The 22835-nt window shown below is 63.5% G+C and overlaps 1 protein-coding gene and 1 long non-coding RNA gene across 7 annotated transcripts in view; one reads left to right on the forward strand and one right to left on the reverse strand.

Annotated features, from left to right (window-relative positions):
• Nucleotides 1-1486: 1486 nt before the first annotated feature.
• On the reverse strand, nt 1487-5955 carry LOC145505401 (uncharacterized). Of its 2 annotated transcripts, none has more exons than XR_014052986.1 (6): nt 5892-5955; nt 4406-4698; nt 3705-3947; nt 3354-3627; nt 2302-2727; nt 1487-2202 (listed from the first exon to the last, which is right to left on the reverse strand). It is a non-coding gene; the product is annotated as an uncharacterized LOC145505401 (long non-coding RNA). The 2 variants fall into 2 exon arrangements; XR_014052985.1 differs by having other exon boundaries at nt 5881-5955.
• A 111-nt stretch (nt 5956-6066) lies between these two features.
• The window catches only part of NAV1 (neuron navigator 1), a 188637-nt gene continuing 171868 nt past the window's right edge, over nt 6067-22835 (forward strand). For all 5 annotated transcript variants that reach the window (XM_081487256.1, XM_081487254.1, XM_081487255.1 and 2 more), the window contains exon 1: nt 6067-6275. The gene's annotated coding sequence lies outside the window, so the exon portion shown is untranslated. The remainder of the gene's footprint in view (nt 6276-22835) is intronic.

The raw sequence follows: 22835 nt of genomic DNA on the forward strand, positions 1-22835 counted from the left end.
ACCCTCCTCCCGGCACTCCAAGGAGGGACCCCCCTGCAGCGCGGGGGCTGGAGCCCCGTCCTCCCATCTCTGCCCAGCCCTCTGGCTGCAGCAGCTTCTGCCTCCTCTCTGGCAGGGAAGGGCGGTTTGGCCTGGCCTCTGCGCGCTGGGTACAGCTCCTGGAGGGAAGTCCTGGAAAGAAGGCTCTCCATACATGCACATGACCTCTCGTCATATCCATGCCTCAAACTGCAGGCAGTTAAAGGGCAGGGGGACATTCAGGGCTCCTGGTGTGAGCCAGGTGCTGGGTCCAATGTTTCATTGACATCATCTCATCAAATCTGCCCAACAACCCTGCCACGTGTGTATTGTCAAGAGCCCCTGTCTCCCACGGGACAGATGCCGGTCATGGTCACTTCACACAATCAGGATGTGCTGACTCAGAGATCTGACTACAGCCTTGATTCAATGGGGCTTCCCTGGTGGCTCAGATAACGAAGAATCTGCCTGCAGAGCAGGAGACCTGGGTTCGATCCCTGAATCGGGAAGATCCTCTGAAGAAGGACATGGCAACCCACTCCAGAATTCTTGCCTGGAGAACCCCAAGGACAGAGGAGCCTGGTGGACTGCAGTCCATGGGACCGCAAAGAGTCAGACACGATTGAGTGACCAACACACACACGACTCCATAGCCTGTACTCTCTCCCCAGGGGATGGGTCTGAACCCTCCTGTTTCCAGGTACATCCCACCCTGGAGCCCATCCCCTCCTCCTGGGGAGCGAATTCCCTCCTGCCCCCACTCTCCACCTCTGCTCACCGTAGCCAAAGTCACCTCTACAACATCATCACCAGGTTCATCGAGCAACTCACGCCCCCAACGCACCCTATCGCTGCCCCTGGCACCAGAGGGGACCCCGCGGCCTCCAAATCCGCAGGGGCCAGGCCCAGCACCCGCCCTGTGGGCCTCGGCTCCCAAGCCGGCTCCCGCTGCCTCGTGTCCAGCCCCCTCCCGCAGCCCTGACGCATCTGAATCCTTCTCTCCTCTGACTTCCACACACCTCGGTGTCCCTTCTCTTCCCTCTTAAGACACTTGTGTTTTGGCCTCACCATGTGGCTTGTGGGACCTCAGTTCCCTGACCAGGGACTGAACCCAGGCTGAGACCATGGAGTCCTAACCACTGGTCCGCCAGGGACTGCCCACAAGACACGTCTTAATGTGTTAAGAATATTTACAGATACATTAAGGGCATCTTACCATCTTACTCGTCATCACGTTAGTAATACCTGGATACGCTCTCCTTATAAAAACAACCTCAGCAACACAAACATATGGGAAGAATTAACAAGCCCCTGGGTGACTCTCCTCCAGCAGGAACCATTGCTATCAGTTTGGAGACTTTCCAGAGCTCTCTGAAAACGTTATTTACATACAGGTATTAATACAGTGCTCATAGAAATACACGGCTTTGTGGGGCATCTTTTGCCATAACTTGGATCACAGTGTGCAAACTGTTTTGCAAATTTTATTTCTCTTAACGCAGAGCAGTAAGACCCTACAATGGTCTCACGTATGCTGCCAGCTCCTACGCAAGTTCTGGGTGGAGAAACGCTGTATCTTACTGCGGTCTTGAGACTCTAGCTTGGGCTCTGCTCTCTACCACGTGGGCAAAATTGACTACACAGTTTACAGGGGCTTGTGTGAAAAAAATGTGGGATCCTGTGTTTAAAAACTTGTTAGCGATTTGAAGATGGCAACGGCAAAGTGTTAAAGCGCACACGGCTCCTTCTCGGTGTGGGGTCTGTGTGACCGCACAGGTCTTGTGCCCACGAAGCTGTGGGCCTGTGGGCACTTTGAGTCAATGCGCCTCTGTCCTGACCACGGACATCCCTGCCGTGGCCGCCACCTTGGACCCTGTCCCTGGAGTCCATGTCCAGCCTTCCGCAACTGCGCTCTCTGCTCCAAGGCCAGAGTCCTGGGCCTTCTGCCTCCAGCACAAGCAAACTCCTGTGGTCCGTGCCTGCTGGTAAGCATTGCCGAGGGGGTCCCCACAAAGAGCGGGGGTGCTGGCAACATCACCGCGAGCCTCAGGGGAGGCGCTTGTAGGAGGCAGGATGCACTAAACTGCCACCCAGGAGACCTGCATTCTAGTCCTGCCGCGCAGTTTGCTCCGTGCCCTGAGCGGTGCGTAGCTGGGCGTCCCGGCACCTCGGTTCCCGTTTCTGCTGAAGGAGAGAATGGGGTCCGATGGTCTCCCAGGCCACACCAGCTCTGCATAAAGGTGACGCTAAGGGGCCAGCACGGTAATAAGCTCATCCATTTACCATGTGCCACTGGCATGCCCACTTCGTGCTTGAGACAGGCCTGAGGCAGGCGCTGTTGTTTCCATTTTACAGACAAGGGAGTCGAGACTCACTAGAGCAACTGAAAGAGGAAGAGTCCGGGGGGCGGACACGTTCTAGGGCCTGGTGCGGTCACGGCTGCCTAGCTCTGCAGACAGAGCACAAACCACGGACCTGCACGCTGACGGGGTGAACTTTCAGTATGTCAGCAACACCCCACAAAGCCGCTTAAGTAGAGAGACGAAGGAAGCATTTGCAGCCGGTGGGGGGGCTCAGAGCCCGGCCCCCTCGCTCTGTGCCCACGTGGCCGGGAGTGCTGGCTCCACCCTGGGCTGTCCACCTGCAAGTCCCGGCTCCAGCGCCGGCGGCTGGAGGACTCGGGCAAGACCACGACCTCAGTTTCGTCACCTGTAAAACAGAGACAGAGATGAGAGCGCTGTTCAGGGCTCAGGGCGGCGGCTGCCCCCAGCGGAGCTCGGAGGCCTGGGCTGTGACAACCGCCTCAGCTCGGCTCCAGCCAGAGCCGGGCGCTGGAGACGGAGCTGCCTCTGTGCCCAGCCTGTCCGTGCCCGGCAGGCCCTCCCCTCCCGCACCTGGAGAAGCTGTCTTTGGGCAGACGCGGGCCACGGCTTGCTTCCCGGGACAGATGGAAACAGAGACCAGCACCTTCCTGCAGGCGCCCCCGGCCCCCGGGAGCTCAGACCGTCGACACCGGGCCTGAGGCTGGGGTGGCCGCAGAGGGCACACCGGCCACATCCACGTGCCCCCCCCACAGGCGTGACGCCCCCCCCGCCCCCGCCCCGCTCATGGGTCAGGCGGCCGAGACCCGGGCTTGTTAGCGGATGGGCAGTCTGAGCACGGAGCACACAGGCAGGCTGAGGGGGTCGGGATGGCGTGAGACGTGTTTTCTGTCTGACAACCACGTGTCTCCTGTATGTGCTCGGCGTGTGGGACCCACCCTCTCCCTTCCGCTCTCTCACTGAATCCCCACCCAGGCCCTGGTGGGGGCGGGGACCCCGGTGTCACCTGCTCACCGATGGGCACACAGAGGTTCTGCCAAAGGCCTGGCTGAACGTGGACTCAGTCCTCTGACGCCCAGTATTTTTCCACCGTCCTTCTGAGGAGGAAGCCAGAGATTCACTCTGACGCCGCTGATCCAGTGCTCAAGAAATAAAGCCATGCACTGTGCTTCCAGCCCTGCCCTGCAGACCTCCCTGCACGCCTGACAAGAGCCGGAAGGTGCAGCAGGCCTCACGGACCACGTGGGATGTGGGCGCTCTGGCCCTGCAAACCCCTGGCGTCCCCGACCTAAAACAAGTGAGCATCAGTCCTCAGAGCTCAGGGGGGCAGGAAGGCGGGTGGGGCCACAGGAAATCAGGCCGGACCTGCAAGCGCCACCCGCTGAGCTCCGGGCCTGAGCGCTCCTCTCAAGCCACGTCTGAGGCCATGGGGGTGACAACAGGCTGTTGGGCTGACTTTTTAAAACCCATTTGTCACATTGACGTTAATCCTCTTGTTAACAATCTCCTGCCCTGATTCAGATCAGCTCTAAGCTGGATGGAGGAAGAGGCCAGGGCAGCTGTTGGGCTTAAGGAGTCTCTGGGAGGTCAGTAGGGTCTGGAGGACTCCTAGGGGTGGGGGAGGGGCGATGCTGAGCCTGAATCCCACTGTCTCCCACTTCACCAGGCACCACTCCACTCCCCTCAGCCTCCTCTCCCAGAAGCCAGGCCCTTGCTTTTGCTTCTTATTGCTTTTCATATTTAAGGAAAATCCATTTGCTTGATTCAGAGCGACTGAGTCATCAGGGGTTTGGAGGAAAAGCACTCACAAGGCAGGCACTTGGCAGAGGCCTCTCCTGGGCAGGGCGGGCTCCCGCTTCCCACCCGGAGGAGGCTGCGCCCATGGTCGCTGTGGCTCCTCACACGCGGCCCTGTCCCACCCACTGGGCTCACACAGCCTCTGCCCTGCAGCAACCCAGGCCTGGTCCGCTCCTCCCTGTGCCCGCCTGTCCACGTGCTTCACCGTCGGAGGTCCACACCAGGACATGAGGAGCAGGGTTGGGGAACTGGTATGATCGGCCACTCACAAATGGGAGGGAAATACTGATCCCACGAGGGAAGAGACTTCACCCTCAGGAAACCACGGCTTTGGGCTTCTCCCCCATTCGGCACCCCGGGAACACCGTCTTCCCTACAGACCAGTGTGGGCGGGGCCCGAGGGCATCCTTGGGGTGAACTAGAGAGCAGCTCAGGGGCTGCTGTGTGATCCTTGGTCCCCAGGCCTCAGAGGCAAGGCGCTCAGCCAGCCCATCCTGTGAGACTGTGAGACAGGACGGTGCTTCTTCTAAAAGGACCAGGCTCCCATTGCAGGCCAGGGGACCTGTGAAAACAAAGAGATTCCAGTTAGCTCATCAGTGAATGCCAAACTCGATGCAGGCTTGCAGGACTGAGAGATCAAAATAACAACTAAGTAGTGCCAGGCACTATTCTGTGTGTGCCACCTAGATTATCATGTTTAATCCTCCCAACAACCGGACAAGATGGCAACTGTTATGACACCATGTTACAGATGAAGAAACCAAAATGGTCACAAAGAATCTGTTCAGGTTCCCACGGCTGGTGAGGAGCAGACCCAGGACTTGAGCCTGGGCACTCTGCCTTTGAGCCATTATATCCACAGGGCAAGGACTCGCCTGTGTGTCCCTCTGAGACAGTCTCTCTGCCCCTCTCCCCACCAAAACAGAAAACTCATTCCTTTCATGGGCAAAAAAGACATTAAGATCGTGTTCTCTGATCAGTTGAGAACTTCCTCAATGTCCCAGCCAGTCTACCGCCTAGTGCCCCTGTATCGCCCGCTGCGTCCACAGCCACTGTGACCTGAGTGACTGGCTGGTGGGGGTTGGGCAGGACTCTGCTGACCCTCTGCCCGCAGCGGATGGGACCTCCCAGGGAGCTGGCCCTGGATGTCGGTCCACGTGTTCTGTGGAGCTGGCCGCACCCCTGATCCCAGGCTGCTGGCCCCTTGGTCCCACAGCTGCCTTTCTCAGGGGCTGGAGTCTCCAGAAGCTGGGGCCACCTGACCTCCGCGGGCCTCCCGGGAGGCATGGTCGGGGGTTAGCCACACGGCCCGGCCCCCACTCCAGCCAGTCTGAGGGTCCACTGGCTTCCTTTCCCTGTCCTGCCCTCCTCCCCGTCCCAGGCCCTAGAAGGAGGCGGGACAGGCCAGGGTCAGGAGGTGGGATGGAGTCCCGGGCGTTTCACTGCTACTTGCCAGGCCTGCTGGGGTCTCCCCGCCCCTCTGCCCCCGCGGCCCAGGCCAGACCGCGGAGCAGAGAGGAAGGAAGGGGGCCCGGACGGAAGGGCGGGGGGCGACCCATCTGTCCCAGCGCCTCGGGAAGGCCGGGCGGCCGCAGCCCGAGGGCGCTCGGGGCGGGGGCGGCGGTCCCCCAGCCTAGGAAAGGCCCGATTGTGCGGAGGCTTCCTGCCCCCCACCCAGCTCCGCCTTTCTGCGGCCGCGGAGGCGGGACGGAAGGCGAAGGCAGGAAAGGGTTACGGGAATAGCTTTCCAATGACAAAGTCTGGAAGGGCCCGGCGCCTCCGCCCCTCTGTGGGTTCGACTGGCACAGCGCGGGGGGGCGGGGGGGAGTGGGCGCTCGCCGGCGCAGCCTCCGCCCCTGGCCCGGGGAGGCGGCCGGCGTGTGCCCGGGGCAGCGGGTCAGCAGGCTCCGCCCCGCGCCCGGCAGGGGACGCACTTTGTTCGGGATGCCGCCTCTCTCAGCGTAGTGGGCCCGGCGCCGGCGGCAGCCCTAGTGCCACCCGCGGCCGGAGCGTGGACGCCGAGACTCCACGGGGCCCGACCTGGCGCGGGAGCCCGAGAACTTTCTTGCGGCGCGGTCCGGATGCGCAGCTGTGCGCGGCGGCGGCGCGGAGCCCGGGCCCCGGGGCGCAGGCGCGCGGGTGAGTGGCCCGCGCGGGGACCGGCGGTTGCCGGGCGGGTTCCGGGGCGGGGCCGGGGGGTCCTGCAGGGCTGGGCACGAGTCCCGGGAGGTGGTCTTGCGCCCGCGGGAGGCTGCGCGCGGGGAGCGGGAGAGGAGCTGGAACAAGCACCGGTGTGCGGACGGCTTCCCGGGAAGGTCCCCGCGGGGCTGCGCGTCTGTGCAGGAGTCGGCTGGTCGGGGGCCGTCCCGGCCCACCCCGTCTGGGCCGCGTTTTCTTTCCCTTGCGGTGTAGTTTAAAGGGTGTTGAGATCCCATGATCAGAGATAGCGGGCGCTGCGTTATCACACACACGCACACACACACGCACCCTGCCCGCATCTTCTTCCATCCCAGCCGAGCGCGGTGAACAGCCGGGCAGGTGACCTTGGCGGCTGTTCCAGAGAGCGTTCCCTGGCTCCGGGATGCGCGGAGAAGCGCCCTCGGGCCGGTCCTCGGAGGCCGGCCTTGGCGCGCGCCTGAGAAGGCTTCCCGGAGCAGCCGGACTCGGAGCCCACCTAAGGGTGTGGGGGCCCTGTGGTCCCTGCTGTGCTCAGAGCCACGGAGACTGGTCGGAGGATAAGGAGCCGGCCCGGCCCGGTCCGCTCCGGCCGAGAGGGGCGGCTGAGCGGCGGGGTGGAGGGGCGAGGTTCAGGGGTGACCCCTGCCGGGCAGACGGGCTCCTTGCCCCGGCGCAACATAGGAACCTCAGCCGGCGAGTCAGGGGACTCTGTTTAGAGAGCCCGGGGCGTGTGCCGCACATCCCCGCGGCAATGCCGTTTATCTGGCTTCCTGTTTCAGCGGTTGGGACACCATTGGCTCGTTCACATTCAATGCTGAGGAGCCCGCGGCCTTGTTCGAGCGCAGAAGCAGAGGGTTTGCCGGGGTCGGCCTCTTGTGCGCGTCTGGTTCTGCAACGCGGTGTCCCTGCAACTCGCTTCTAATGGGGCCGCTGACTTCGCACAAAGACCCCTCCCCGAGTGGGCAGAGCTGCGGGTCCCGGGACCTGGGCTCCCTTCAGGTCAGGCGAGAGGACTCCAGCCTGCTTATGCATGCTCTGTTTTTCTTCCTGCTTTGAATTTGGGTTTGTGAGTCTTCGGGATTAAACTTGGAAATGAGACAGGGAATCACAGTGACTGCGTTTCCTCCCCAGACAAAGCGTCACAGAGGTCTGTGCTTTCAGCAGCGGTTTGGGGGGAAGGTTTTTGATGTTGGTAGTCCAGTGTCAGCCTGTGTGGCTCACCACCTGGCTAACCAGGGGGCGGGTGGTCCTCACTCCTGTGCCAGGGGAGGACACAGGAGGCTGTCCTGCCGCCTCTGGTTTCCCCAGCTGCGGGGTTTAGAGGGAACAGCCCCCCCCCCGCTGAGCTCCCCCTGGCGGGTTTCACATTCTGTTCTGTGTGTTTCTCTCCCGTGTCGCCCTCCTGCTGGCTCCTGTCTGACCACCCATGAGGCCCAGCGCCTAGTAGGCACCTTGCGTTTTCCTTCACTTCCCAAACCTGCCCCTCCTGAGTCCATGGCAGCCTCTGGCGTCAGCCCAGCTCCGGCCCCAGGATGGCCTGGGGTAGAAACATCTCTTGTCCATCTTTTAAAACTGGTCTCTCTTCCTCCTTTCATTTTCCATCAGTGTCACTTCCCTTTTCTTTTGAAGTTCTTTTGACTTCTTAATGGGTTTGGCCTTTAGGAAAACGAGTCAAAGGGATCTCTTCCCATCCGGGCCCCTGCCCTGCCCGCCCTCCCGCCCACAGAGGGCACTTGAGCTGCAGACACGGCCTGGCAGGCAGGGCTCCCTTCTGCTGGTCCAGGGCTCCTTCTCTCTCACCCAGTCACCTGCGTGCATCGGAGCGCTTCTGTCCCTGGTATCTCCATCCACAGATCCTAGCAGGTGTTACACAGGCGTCGGCAAGAGAGAGGAACAGAAACGAGGGAAGAGGGAGCGTCTCCACGGTGGGGGCGGCCCCAGCTCTGAGAGTCTCGGGACCACAGAGAGAGAACTGGGAGATAGCACTTCATCTTTCTGGCCCCAGAAAGTCACAGAACCATCTTTAAAAATACTTGTAGTTCCTTCTTCAACTTAAAAAATCCCCACCAGCTTCTCAAGTGGAAAACACCCCCTAAGAACAATTTTCTGGGCCTGGTTTGTTCCTCCCGCCTCCGGGGAAGGCTGACTCAGGCCCCGTTTCCTCCAAGGGGCCTGGGATTTTGCTCCCAGTTTCCTGTGACTCTTGAGACGTGAAGGGAGCCAGACGGCTCCTGGGTCCAGAGACTCAGGTCGCTCGGGCCTGCTGTGGGTGTGGCCCGCGCCTCAGGCCCATCCGCCCCCATCAAGCGTGTTCGCTCTCCAACGTGGTGATGAGAGGCACTAACAGGCAGGAAAAACTAAAGGAGCTGACACAGGCTCCCCCAGCAAGGGCCGTGGATCACGGGATGTTTCCACCTCAAGGGGCCGCCAGACTGTCCTGCTGCCCAGTCCTTAGACGCTCTGAAAGCTTTCCTAAGTGGCGTTGTTTTCTTAATTTCTTCTTTGGATTATTCACTGCCAGTGTACAGAATTGCAGCTGACTTTTGGGCTCTGATCTCGTCCCCTGAAACATTTGTTTCTTCGCTCTTGTGGCTTCTGTGTGTGGATTCTTTGGGATTTCCCACAGGTAGGGTTGTGTCAGCAGTGAGTAGAAGCAGTGTGGCAGCCTCTCAGGGTCTGGACGCGGCGCCAGGTGTGGCCCCGGGCCCTTCGCCCATCCCGTCTCCTTCAGGTCATGCTCACTGGTGTGATCTCCAGGACCTGGGAAGACGGGTGACGTCGCAGTAGGAACTTGACCGTGGAGCGAGGCAGACTGGGAGTCAAGGTTCAGGTCTTGACTTTGCAGCGAAGTCCTCAGCGCATGATGGATAGTCCACAGCTGTCGGCAGTTAGGGTCACACTCTGCCCCTAACCTCGTCAGTGCCATCCGTAGGGCCGAAGCCCTGCCTCTCCCCAGGAGGGTGTGATGAAAATGCCTGTCTCCTAAGACGCTGCTCCTCACGCTCCTGGTCTCAGCCCGCCCCTTCCATCGCAGTGATCCCCGTGGTCTGGCCAGGCTGGGAAATCCCCTGGGGGCGGGATTGGGTGGCGGGAGCCGTGGAGCCGGCCCCCTCCCCGGGACGGTCACCCGCAGGCCAGTGGGACCACCCGAGTCTGGGGGGACGGCTCTCTGCTCCCGCTCGCTGGCCTCCGTGGGCGTCCCGCCTCGTCAGCCAGGCAAGGCCGCTCTGCCGCTGCGGGCGCTGCCGGAAGGCCGGAGGCCGGGCTGGCTGGCTGTCCTTTGCTCCTTGCAGTTTGTGCTCCTCGCGCGCCCTGCAGGCCCCTAGTTTTTGCAGACCCGGGCAGAGCGTGGGGTAGACGCTGGGAGGTGACTGTCACGCCGGTCGCCAGTGCCTCTGCCCAGCTCACTGGTGCAGATAATTGAGTTAGCTGGGCAGGAGGCTGGGCTCTGGGTGCTGCTGAGATGCCAACTGTTCTGTCTGCTCTCCTTTGACAAAGCAGACAGCTGACCTGCCGCTGGGCGCGGCCCCAGCTAGGACCCACCGGCAGCCGCTCACCTGGCCCCATCTGGGGCAGTTCTGGGGGTCTCGGCCCTCCCCCACACCCTGCCCGCAACACACACGTCCTTGGGGGACGGTGGCAGCTGTGTGGTCAGGGCCGGCCCCGATTCCTCGGCCCCAAGGGGCACAACAGGGCCCTTCCGATGTGGGAAGGCTTTTTTCCCTGAAAATGTTTCATTTTGAAAAACTGTCTGGTCAGTAGAGGTCTGTGACTGGCACAGGGCATGTCTGGACTCGGGTACCATTTTGCTCCGATGCTGTCTCCCTCTCCACCCGCCCTCCCACCCGCACTGGCAGTCTCCCGAACCACAGCCCACGCACTACCCCAGGGCGAGGACCTACACCCCCCCAGTCACCCCGAATGACACTGGACTGACACACGTGTGTCCCCCACAGTCGCACGGATGACACTGTGTCCCACACGGGCCGTGTTCACATCTCCCAGTGCTCCCTCCAGGGGGCTGCGCCTCCCCTCCGCCTGTCCTGTTGGGGTCTGAGCTGTGGCTTTCTCTCTTGGACGAGGGAACTGCGGTCATGACCCCTTACACTGGGCCAGGCGGGCCCTCGGGGCAAAGTACTCTGAGCTGAGTGCACAGCCTCTTAGTGAGATGGGCAGTGGTCTTCTCCCCATTTTACTGGTGAAGGAGCTGAGGTTCCGAGAGCTAACCAGCGGCCCCACCAGTACAAGCGGTTCCAGGCTGCATGTCAAGTGAGCGTGTATTTGCAAAGTCTTGTACGTGTTTCTCGCGTTCCTTATCCTCCTCACCCTGCCTTGTGAGGCCTCGGGACTTGCTGTGCCGCCCCTGTCTCACCGAGGAGGACAGTGAGAGTGGCCTCCGAGGCCGGTACAGACCGCTCTCACCGGCCCCAGCCCTGAGCAGGGCCTGCACTGTCCTCCTGAAGCAAGTTCAGTGTGGCTGGTGGTCTCTGGGGAGTTAAGTGTGGGTGGTGGTCTCTGGGTGAGTTAAGTGTGGGTGCTGATCCCTGGGGAGTTAAGTGTGGGTGCTGGTCCTGGGGAGTAAAGTGCGGCTGGTGGTCTCTGGGGAGTTAAGTCTGGGTGCTGGTCTCTGGGTGAGTTAAGTCTGGGTGGTGGTCTCTGGGTGACAGAGCATCAGGTGTGGCCTTGGGGAGGGCAGGAGGGCAGGGACAGGGTCCCCAGCATGCTTGTCTTGTTCGGTGGGCCATTGAAGAGAGTCGTCAAATTGTCCTAAAACAAGAGACCGGAACTCCATGAGTACAGGTGGAAAATAACCAGGAAGAAGAATGAAGATCAATCTTTGGGAGGAAGAGACGCAGAAAGAAGTTCTTTTCTACCATGTCGTGCTGTGCTAAGTCACTTCAGTGGTGTCCGACTCCGTGTGACCCCTTGGACTGTAGTCTGCCAAGCTCCTCTGTCCATGGGATTCTCCAGGCGAGAGTGCTGGAGTGGGTGCCATGCCCTTTCCAGGGGATCTTCCCCACCCAGGATCAAACCCGGGGCTCTTAAGTCTCCTGCATTGGCAGGTGGGTTCTTTACCATGAGTGCCACCTGGGAAGCCCTGCTACGATTTTGTCAAGTAACATAGGTATTTTCTAAAGATGACGAAACGGGGAGTCAAGTTATCGGCGTATCATCCTGGGTCGTGTCGGTCATCCCCCAAAGAGGTGGCCGCGGCGGCTCCCTGGGCAGCAGGCTGGAGTTGCATTCAGTGTCCTGGCGTCTGGACGTGCAGAGGGGCAGGGCAGGAGGCTTGCCTGGCTGGTGATGCTGAGCCCAGACCCCAGGCCCGCTGGGCACTCTCACTGGCCAGAGCCCTAGGACGCCTGGCACCCCACACTGCTCCCCACAAGGAGCACAGATATTTTTGGTGTAAAAATTTTAAAAACACCTTTCAAAGTCTTTGGACATTGGCAATGCATTTCTTAATCATTTAATATTGGCTATTTCTTGGTAACCCTGCACCTCAGCAGAAATTAATGTGAGAAAATATTTACCTGCCACTTATTTTCACATATAATGCATTGTATGAAAAGTAAATTTAATTATCGATTCAGTTAGCACGATGTTAGGATTTACAGATGCAGTCGCTTTGGTTAATTTCAGTTTTTGCAGTTTTATTTTGTATTTTGGAACCTAGGTTCCCTTGTGGGCCTCTGAAGTCTCCTCAGCCCTGGGCCTTCTGTTTTAGAAGCTGGTGGGGCTGGTGAGTGCAGACGTAGACTTGAAGGACGTGCCGTCAGGGCTTGTGGCACGCAGACCCTCTCTCTTGGCAAAACCGTGTGCAGTTGTGGCCTGACCTTGTGCGTGAAGCTCAGCCAGCCTGGAGCCCCACGAGCCCGGCCCCGCGTCCCCAGCTGCTTCTTGCTGAAGCCTCCCCTGTGGAAGTTCCTCTAGTTTTGTGAACAGCCCCCGTGGGTTGACTTCCCATTCCAGGATCTCATTCGCTCCTCCTGGCAGCCCCTGAGGAGGAAGGACCTACGTCCCCTTTCTGCAGATGGTCAAGCCAGGACCCAGAGAGGGTAGGACTCCGTGGACATGAGTTTGAGCAGACTCCAGGAGACAGTCAAGGACAGGGAGGCCTGGCGCGCTGCAGTCCACGGGGTTCCAAAGAGCAGTGCATGACTTAGCGACCGAACAACAATAACAGAGAGGGTGGGTAACTTGCTCAAAGCCACACAGTTCTAGGGAATCCCGTGTGACTCCGGATCCCTCTTCTTTCCAGCGCCCCACCCCGAGCCTGCACAGCCCCAGTGGGCAGCATCTTCAGTGGCGTAAACTGTCTGTTACACAGAGGCAGGAATCTCTCACATCGACTTTTTACTAACTTTGCTATTGCATTTACTTTGACAAGTCCTTAAGATTTGTCTTTTAAGAGTAGCTACTTAATCTTATCATCCCTGCAGACTTTACGCAGTTAGTCTAAGGAACACTGTGAAAGCGTTGTATTTTGAGTTCTGTTTCTCATTTTCTCCTCAGAGTTGAAAATAACCATTTTGCATGAACTTCGTTGTGCCGTCTGGCGACGCAGCGAGCACTCTGGCCTGGCAGCTGGCCTGGCGCCTACGCCCCGGCCCTCCCGGGTCCCGTGAGCCCCGGTCTCTCCGCTGCTACCCGGCTCCTTATCGTGTGTCACCACAAGGCCTTGTCTCTCAAGACCACGCCACCCCGAGTCACCCCATTTCCTCATGCTGGCCGTGGCCCCTAGGGGGGCCCGGTGTGCCCCAGGGTTGGCGTGAGTGGGAGAGGGGGGAAAGGGCCCCTCCGAGCCGGCCACAGGGGCCAGGACACCCAGCCCCACGTCCAGTGGAGACGGAGGCCTCCGTGTCTGGGTCTGGGAGGGGCGCTGGGCCCGCAGGGCTGGCGAGGCAGCCCAGCAGGGAGGAGAGCCTGCTGGGCTGGACTTGGAGCTGGAGCAGCCTGAGGGTCCTGGCTCATTCAGGTCAGGAAATCCTGGCTCACGCACGCCTCAGGGGATGTGGTGGGGCATCCATAGCTGGGAGGCTGCGGGCGTCCGTCCCCCTCCTGGGCGTCCATCTGTCCCCTCTCCAGGGCGTCCATCCCTACCCCAGGCGTCCGTCCATCCCCCTCCCGAGCGTCCATCCCTCTCCCGGGCGTCCGTGCCTCTCCCAGGCAGCTGTGGGCGTCCGTCCCTCTCCTGCCTGCAGGAGCTCCTGGTCCTGGCTCTCCCTGGCCACTGAGCGGTCCCCTCCAACTGGCCACGACTGTCATCCTTGGTCCTGGTGCCCACGCTGCCCCCAGGGCTGTTGCATGTGTCCTCAGAGGGCAAACGGCGCTGGGCCAGGTGTTGGGGACAAAGCAAGCTGGCCACGAATGCTTCCCTGCCCAGCCCCGCAGACCGTGCTTCTGCGTGGATTTATGCCCAGGGGGTGTGCGTCCGTCCGAGCGGGGCGGGGGAGGGGGTGGCTCTAAGTTGTGTGGTCCTCGGGGCCTCCTGGCCTGCAGGCCCCTGGGCGGGGCTGGGGGGCGCAGTGCAGGGAACCGGGCCCCTGGGCACAGTCTGTGCACCCCCCCGGCCCCCACTGTCTCCAGGGCTTCATAAGCAGCCCCGGCTTCGCAAGAAGGGACCGCGGGTGTGGCCGAGGCAGAGGACACGGGAAGGTGGGAGATTTGAAACGAGCTCAAGCCTCAGGAGCTGAAGTCCCGGTGTGGCTGTTGCCGTGGGAGCAGGGCGCCAGGGAGGGCGCAGCGGGGCCTCTGAGGCGGAACGGAGGCCCGATGTCTGAGCCGGGAGGGCCGTGCCCTCTGCCCGCCTCACGTCGGGTGGTGCCCGCTGCTGCCCCGAGCCGGCCAGCTGGGCCCCGAGCAGAGCCTGAGCGAGACGCGGTCCAGAGGGAAGCAGGAGAACCCCCCCGCACCGTCCGCGGCACCGCACGGCCCAGGCTCTCCTTTCCTTCCAACCCAGAGGGAAGAGACCCTTTTCTCCTTTTTCCCTATTCTGTTTTCATTGAGGCGTGATTTATAGTGAGACGCACATTCGTAAGTGTCCGTAAGTGTCCGTCTGCTGAGCTGTTAAGCCTGAGCAGCGCTTAGTGACCTCGCCCCAGTGCAGACCCAGGGCGTTCCCCTCGGCCCAGCCCCGCCGTCAGCGCCTCTGCCGTCGGTTCACTGCTGTGCGCTTGTTGCCTGTGGACTCCACGAGCCAGGCTGCGCAGCGGGCCCCGGGCGCGTCTGGCCTCTTCCACTCAGCGAGTGGCTTCTGAGGCTCATCCATGGCGAGTGGCGTGATTTGCTCCTTCCCACTCCTGCCGTGGGGATGCACGTTGTCCGTGGGGGCAGCTCCTGATGCTTTTCCTGCCTGGGGAGTCACACCCACCCGCGTCGAGAGGCTCTCGGGGTCTGGGGACTGAAGACGAGCTGGAGGTCTTCCAGGTGGCGTGTCGCCTCCTTTTTGCCCAGACGGCTCCCCGAGTCCTGGCTCCCTGTCTGTGGCCGCGGAGCCTTCTCGTCCCTCCCAGAGCGGAAGGTTCAGACCGAGGCTTCCAGAGAAGGTCCGACCGAGGGTCCACGCTCTGGCTCAGATCCGGGCACTGGAGGGGCTCCCGCCCGTGCTCTGGGCTCTGAGGGGACGGGTGGCTGCTGGCGGCGGGCGGCCCGCTGGGAAGGACCCTTGGAGGGAGTCCTCCCGTGAGAGCGAGCCCGCTGCCCTGAGCGTCGGCCTGCGGGGTCTGTGTCCAGAGTCTCCCTCTCCTGACCCGGGTGTCCTGCTCCAGGGTCACAACCACTCAGAGCTGCAGGGACCCTGTTTCCAAATGACGTCACGCTCTGCGACGACGTAGGTTAGCGTTTCAACCGTCTTCTTGATGACACGGTTCAGCCCCTCACTTCCCGCCCGCCTTGTGCCACGGGATGCGGCAGGGTGGCGCCAGGTCGGTTGTCGCTGTGGCCTGCGAGGCCCGTGTTAATGGCCCGTGTACCCTTGTTGACGGACTCCCTCCCCACCGAGCCTCAGCAGAGTTGGTCTCCGGGTTCTTCTCAGGAGTCAGTCCTGTGAGTCTTTGCTGCCGCAGTTCTGAGAGTTCCCGTCTGGGGACCGGGGAAAGCTGTGGGGTCCCCGACAGACGCAGAGAAGCTGGGGGACCGGTCGGTGTCTGACCTCCGCCTCCCGGGCCTGCCCTCATCCCGGCACCCCACTTCCCTCCTCGGGGGTCAGACCCTCACAAGGCCTGAGGCTTCACCTGCAGCCCTGGGCCATCGGCCTGCCCCCAGTGAGGCGCTATAAATAACCCTTTCCCATCCGAAGGCCCTCTTCCTGCGCAGGAAGCAGAGCAGCCTGCAGGCAGGAAAAAGGTGTTTCCGGAAGACAGGCCAGAGGGGGAGAGGCTGGCGGGGCCCCGGCGGGGGGAAGGCCCCAGAGGCAACCGAGCCGGGGGTCAGCGGGCGGCCGAGGGCCGCTGGGGGGTGCGGCGGCCCTGCCGGGTGTGTGCTCGCGAGGACAGCCGTGAGAAGGTCCAGAGGGTGGGAGACGGGCTTTCGGGCCGAGCGGGATGGAGGCGCCACGTTCACTGATGCCTCAGCGCTTGGTCCTTCACTGAGCACGTGCTGGGGCCGCGCCTGGCCCGGGACGGGGCCGTCCAGGCTCAGGGACGAGAGTGGTGGGCAAGCAAACTAGGGTTCAGCCCGGGGCTGACCGTGCAGCAGAACCAGGGCAGGGCTGGGGGGCGACGCGGGAGGGGTGGTAGCCTCGTGGGGGGCAGGCTCCCAGGACTGAGGCAGGCAGAGGGTGGGGCTGGGCGGGGTTTCAGGCAGGGCCAAAGCCCCCAGCCTCCAGATCTCGGTTCTCTGGGCCCAGACTTGTCCCCGAGGCGCCTCTGGATGGTGGGGGGTCTCCTAGCAGCCCTTCTCCTCTCGAGGCCCTGCCCAGCCCGGGGGCCGTCACAGGTGTTGCCCCATCTCCCAAATCCTGTGCTGGAGACCCGTCAGGGTCCCTAGTGCCGCCTCCTTATCGAGCCCCAGAACATTGCACCCCTGGAGAACAGGCTTCATCCTGCCTGCGCCACCCCGGGCTCCCAGCAGTGGTGCTGACGCACTGCGTGTCCGCTGCGGCCCCCCGGCTGGACGTGGGTCATGAGCCCGTGCTCAGCCCCACCTCCCCCTGCCTGTGGTTTGGGAAGACTCCCGAGGCTGGGCTGCATGCTTGTCCATGTCCCTGAGCCCAGCCCGCAGGCCAGGCCCAAGCAGGTGAGCTCAGCCGGGGCCCCGTCCGGCCACGGCCACGGCCACGGCCACGGCATCAGGCCCTCAGGCCTCCAGGCAGGGGTCGCCTGCAGAGCCCCGCCTGCTGGGGGGGTCCTAGGGTCTCACCACCCCTCCCCTGCTGGAAGTCATTCTTCCCACGTCTCAGGCAGGTGAGCTGAGGACCACGGGCCCGCGCCACTCAGATGGGAAAGAAGGAGCCGCTAGAGCCCAGGAGTGGCCGGCGGGACAGCCCCATTCCTGTGATCACCTGAGCACCCTCAGACGAGCTTCTGCAGGAAGGCTGGGGGAGAGGCAGCTGCTTCCACCTGGCCTGGGCTTTGCTGGAGGAGGGTGAAGAGGCCTCCTGTTGGGGGTGGAGCCCCATGGGAGGGCAGGAGGGTGGCGGGCGTCGCTGCCCAGCGGGGACCGTCCTGTCCTAGCTCGCTGGGCTGGTGGTGATGGGGTGATGATGCTCAGCATCCACTCAGGGGCGAGGCTGGTCTCTGGAGCCAAGCTTCCCCTGTAACTGGGCTGGTCACGGCCGCCCCGCTCAGGCCTGCGAGAGCGCCTGGGAGCCGCGGAGGGGACAGTGCTGGCGGGAACTGGCCCCTGGTCAGTCCCACCGCCACGCGGGGAGCTCCCGGTCCAGCTGGAGGACTGGCCGTGTGCCCTTGGAGGGCTGGACACTGGGGCTGCCTGGAGCCCCGTGTGGGGCGAGGAGGCCCTGGCTTCCTGGTGGAGGAGTTGGGAGCAGGGCGTTGGGTCCCCACTGGGCGGAAGGGCAAGTTTGCGGGGGCTGAAGCTGTGGGGTCCCCTCCGTTTCGGGGGCTCCATTTGGGAGCCCTCGGGGGCAGGGTCATGCCTGCCCACGCCCCTGCCCAGGCGGGGCTGGTGCCGCCCTGCGGAGCGTCCGGGGCCCCAGGCAGGACAGGTCACCCTTTGTCTGCAGCTGCTGCGTCTTCCCACTGCTGCCACGAGAGGGCGCAGCCTCCCAGCAGAAGCAGGTCCCTGTCCGTGTATATGTGTGGGCCGCGGGGGGCCTCTGCTGCTCTGCGCCTTGGGGGCTGGGGGCAGCCCCGGGCGTCTCCTCCTCCACCACTGCCCGCTGGCCCTGGGGGCATCCTGGGCCAGCCCAGTGGCTCTGTATCTGGACCGGTTCCGGGCCAGGGGACGACGCAGCCAGAGGGAGACAGGTGGGCTGGGACTGTGCTGCCCGGGGCCTCGCCCCACAGGACCCTGAGGGGTGAAGACTCCCTAAACCCACCTCCTGCCCTGCAGGCCCTCTTCCCTGGACAGAGGGCCTGGACAGCTCCGGGGTCCATGTCCTGAGCCCCGAGGCCCAGCTGCGCTCCGGGCCAGCCCCGTGGGCACGCGGCCACCCTGGGCCTGGGGTGAGTCAGCGCCCTGCTGCTACCAGCCCTCATTCCCTCCAAGGTCCGAGGGGGCGTCCACCCAGGGGCTGGCTTGGGGCTGAGTGGGGTGGGGTCCTGGTGCCCTGAACCTCCTCTTGCTGAGACCCCAAGTCCCTGCGTTGACCCCGGGAGCCTTGGGGGGCCCTACTCTGCCCCAAGTCCGCCCCTCTGTTTGGAAGGGATGCTGTCGGCAGCCCCTTAATGCTGGGACAGTGGGAGTGGTCAGTCAAGGACTGTCCTAGACGAGGTGAGGTTTCCGTGCTGGGAGAGCAGGGCCCCCACCCTCGAGGGGAGAAGGGATGAGGGACGCGGGCTGCCACACCCAGCTCTGGGAGGGTTCGCGTCCCGGTTCCCTCCCTGCTGGCCCGGTAGCTGACAGGCGTGTCAGCCTCCTGGGCTTACAGATCAACCTGCAGGGCGGCTGGCCTCACTTCCCATCATCAGTGTTCTAGGTTTTCCTTCTGAGTCTGTTTGCCCAGACGGCAGGTGCTATTGGGGGTGGGCTCTGCCTCCCGCGTGAGTTTGGGGGGCTCTCCCTGAAGGCAGGAGCTCCTGTGCCATCAGCCTGGGTGCTAGATCTTCAAGATCAGAATAAAGGCACCTGAGAACTGAGAACGATTAAGTTTGAGAGCAGCTGGTGGGCTGAGGCGAGCCCACCTTGGGACCTCAGGTCAGGGTGCTGTCAGCAGGAGGGGCTTCTGCAGGCGAGGGTCTGGGAGGCAGACGCTGGGCTGGGCGGAGGCCTGGGAGGCAGATGCTGACGGACGCCTGGGAGGCTCTGATTCCAAGCCCTGTGACTCCCCCCGCCCTGCAGAGAGACCCCTCCGCAGCGGGCTGCACCGGGACTGAGTGGGCAGCCTGGCCTGGGAGCGGGGAGGCCACAGCTGCATCTCGGCAGGAAGAGCCGAGGGGTCCTGGCGGAACTGGCCGCTTTGTACCCTGCCTGTGACAGCCAGCCCCAAGCTTCCCTCGGGAGGCTCGCAGGCAGCAGTCCTGTGTCGGGTCCCTTTGGGCTGGGCTGGGGCGGGCTCCAGGCTGCGGGGGTGGAGGTGAGCAGGCCGCTGGGCTGGTGCCGCCCCCGGGGCTCTGTTCCGGGTCTTGTCTGTAAGAAAGCCGGGGGCCCCAGGGAGGAGGCGGGCTCTGGGCCACGACCGTCGTCCGGATCCTGGACCCCCTGTGCCTGCTGACCGCGTGTCGGTTCCCTCTTCTGAAAAGTGGGGTGCAAGCTGCACAGGTGCTGGGTGGTCAGGGAGGTGATGCGTGGGCCTCGTGAGCAGTGTTTGCCGAGACGGGCAGCCTGGGCCCTCGACTCAGCTGCGCTGACCCGTGGGGAGTGGCCGCCTTGTTCAGAGGTGACGGGCTGGGCAGAGGGTAGCACGGGGGAGCCGCCCAGGGCTCGCTCCTGAGGAAACACAGAGGCAGGACACGTGACCCGGAGGAACCCCTTGGAGAAGTTTGGATGGCAGAGGGCTGCCAGCTCACCCCACGGGTGGCCTCTGCCCGGTGTGGTTTCCTGGGGCAGCTGGGCTGGGCGGGGGGCGGGCACAGAGGCGCTGCCTGGGGGCGGAGTACCCCAGCCGACCCCACAGGTGCGAGGGTGTAGCGGGGTGACCCCTGGAGCCCCGAACCGGAGGCTGGTGGAATCTGATGCCTAGGGCGTGTGCTCCAGGCCTGAATCGCCCCCTCCACTTCTCTGAGCCTCTGTTTCCTAGTCTGCAAAGTGAGGGCTCGATTCCTGTTTGAACAGGCGCCTGAGGTTAGGGGGCGGGACCGTGGCAGAGCCTCGGGGTGACCAGCAGGCCGCCCGCCCGTGGGGCCAGGCTGAGCATGGGCTCTGGGGGGCTCCCCTTGGGTCGGGGCCAAGGTCAGAGCTCCTCCTGCTCCCGCCCCTCCCCACCTCTCGGGGGTGGGGGGCGTGTCCCGGGGGGCCGACCCCACCTGCTGGGTGGCTCCCCGCCCGCCCTGCAGCCCCCGGCTCTGGAGGTCTGGGCCCTGGGGGACCACCCGGCTAAGGCCCCGCGTGGCTGGGCGTGCTCCTCCGGGGCTCCTCGCTCAGCAGCTTCTGAGAAACCTTTCCTCCGTTTCTGAGCAGGAGCAGGACGCCCAGGCCCTCCCCACACCGCCCTCTGTCTCTGAAGCTGTGAAAGAGGCTCTGCTGTGAGGGGTCTGTGTGACTGGATCGGGTCCCCTTGGATCACCCGGGGTCACCCATCACTGGTCTGAAACCCGACCATATCTGCCGAGACCCTCGTATCAGGGGAAGTGCTCACAGGCTCCGAGCCTCAGGGCGTCTTGGGGTCCTGGCCCCCGGCAGGCGGTGGTGGGCCCTCTCAGAGGGAGACCGAGGGGTGGCGTGAGCAGGGCCGCAGGGCGGGGGCTCGGGGGGTGTCTGGCTGCAGCTCGTCGCCCTGCAGTGCCCGGCGCCCGCGCCCTCGCGGGTCTTGGCAGCCCCAGCGCCAGGCCAGGGAGACACACAAAGCGCCCTTGTGCTGCGCGGGGGCAGCTGCCAGCCGCGGGCACGGGGCCCGGTGCACTCTCCCGGGGACGTGGCGTCCACCCAGACCGCGGGGGAACAGAAGGGCCCCTTCTCCAGGCGGACCCCGCAGGAACTGCAGCCCCTCTGTGGGGAAGAATCCCTCTCTTGTGAGCAGCCTTGCTGTTTGCAGAGCGTTTTACAATCATTTTTACTAGTGGAGTCCCTGGGACCCGAGCACGGTGGGGGCTGTGCCCACCCCCTGCTTCGTGGTGCCCGTGGTCAGCCTGGACCCCCAGTCCCGGGGTGGGGAGGGCGAGGCCAGCGTTCCGTCACCAGGGGCGCCAGACCCTCCCCGCCCCCAGTTCACCGAACTGAGCCCAGAATCAGCGCCAGCGCGCCCCGCGGCCCCTCGCAGACTTTCCTCTGGAAGATCAGCTGGAAATGCCGCTGCCCTCAGCTTCTGGGTCCTGCTCTCAGGCCCCCGCCCCGCCCCCATCCCCTAGCTCGGGGGATCTCCCGTGGCATCTGGACTGCAGCAAACCCAGGCTCTGACAGCTTCACTGTGTTCTTTGAGGACCCTCGCCTCTCTGCACAAATCACCAACAGCTGCGTCCTCACCCAGCTCACACTGGAGGCCCAGGCCAGGCCTGCCTCCTCCAGGAAGCCCACCACACCCTCCCCTTGGGCCCCCCAGCCCCTGAGCACCCAGGGACGCTGCTCAGGGCTCTCAGCTTCACACCCCCACTCAGTACTTCAGCTGTGCTCCTGCCTAGAGGGGTGCCTCAGCAACCAGGGAGCCTGCCCCTGGCTCATCAAGGTGCTTGCCCCCCGGGGCTGTCTCCCTGCCCACCGCAGACCCCCAGGGACCCCACTTCCCTTGGGAGTCAGCCGCGTGATGCTGAGACTCCCTGCCATGGGTCCTCCCACTGAGTTCTAACAATTGTCCTTTCTCCTGGTTGGTGGAGCCCCGATGGGCCAGTAGCGCAGCGCTGAGCAGCCTGCCCGCCCCCAGGAGAAACTCTCAGCTCCCGGCTGCTCTTTCTTCTCTTTCTGGGAGAGCTCCTCTCTCACTTCGGTGTATTCTCTGCCTACAATTGTGTTTTTGCTTTTTTGTTTAATATTTGCTCAGGCATTTTCCATCTCAATCAAAGCTCTGGACACACCCTTTTGCACGCTCTTTCCTGTGGGTGTTCCGCAGCTCGCTCACCCACCTGTGATCCCAGAGGGCACAGCTTCATTTTCGGTGCTTTGGAATCATCCCCACCCCACCCCTCAGCCACCGGAAGACAGGAGGTGACCAGCTGCCCTTCCCAGGACTCTGATTAGGATCTTGAACCGGGCGGAGTTGGGAAATCAGTGTCCAGGCCTCCCCACCCTGCCCTTCCTGCTGGTCACACGGGAAGCTGCCAGCTGCAGGGGCTCACAGGCACCCCACACTGCGAGTGGGGAGGCAGCCTCTGTGGGCACAGGGGGTTGTCTCTGTAGGCTCCCTGGTGGGGCATCCCCAGACCTGAGCCACCGGAGGGGCCTTGATGGGTGAACGGGGCTCATAGCCTGCTCAGGAGAGAGGGGCCAGCGTCACAGGGCAGGGGGGTCGGCCGGAGCCCTGCCGCTGCTCCGCTCCACCGCAGCGCTCAGAGAGGGGTCTCAGGGCCCATCCTGTCTGCCTCAGCTGGCAGTCAGGCGCCTGCGTGTGCAGACAGCGCGGATGAGCACTGGGCTGTCAGGGGAGGCAGTGCGGGCCACAGGGAGCAGGGGCGGTGGGCCTGGGGGGCGTGCGGGGCGGCTGCTGCGGCCCCTCACCCCGCCTGCGCTGAGCCCCCGGGCGGCCACGTCCCGGGGCACCGCTTCTTGTCCCGGGTTGGTGGGTCCCAAGGGGAGACCTGACCTGCTGACCCAGCACCAGCTCCCACCGCGTCCTAAGGCTGTGGCGTTGACCCGTCTGAGCGGCGCTGTGTCTGTCCCTCTTGAGACTTGCGCGGGGGGCGTCCGGCCCGTCTGGGCCCCGGCAGCTCCTGGGAGGGTCTCTGTGCCGCGCATACACGCAGGGCCCTGAGCGCACCGGCCACATGCGGGGTGGGGCAGACTCAGGTCCCCTGAGGACTGCCGCTGGGCGTGTGGTTTCACCTCCTCGGGCCTCGGTTTCCTCACCTGTAAAGCGGGGATGTTAATCGCTCCATGAAGTTGTTAGGACTCAGCGAGGTAATGCAAGCAACAGCCGGTGCACAGGGGGTGTTCAGGGGGCTCCGCTGGGGGCCTCCCTTCCCTGGGGTCTCTCTGGCCTGAAAGCCTGGAAGTCTCCAGGGGGCCTCTAGGTCACTGGCTTGAATGGGGGGCCGGGGGCGGGGCTGAGGCCCCACAGCTGTGCAGGGCGGGCCCCCTCAGCCCCTTGCCCAG

This window comes from Giraffa tippelskirchi, chromosome 5, assembly GCF_054371585.1.
Source record: "Giraffa tippelskirchi isolate mGirTip1 chromosome 5, T2T-mGirTip1v1.2.pri, whole genome shotgun sequence".
In the NCBI taxonomy this organism is placed as follows: domain Eukaryota; kingdom Metazoa; phylum Chordata; class Mammalia; order Artiodactyla; family Giraffidae; genus Giraffa; species Giraffa tippelskirchi.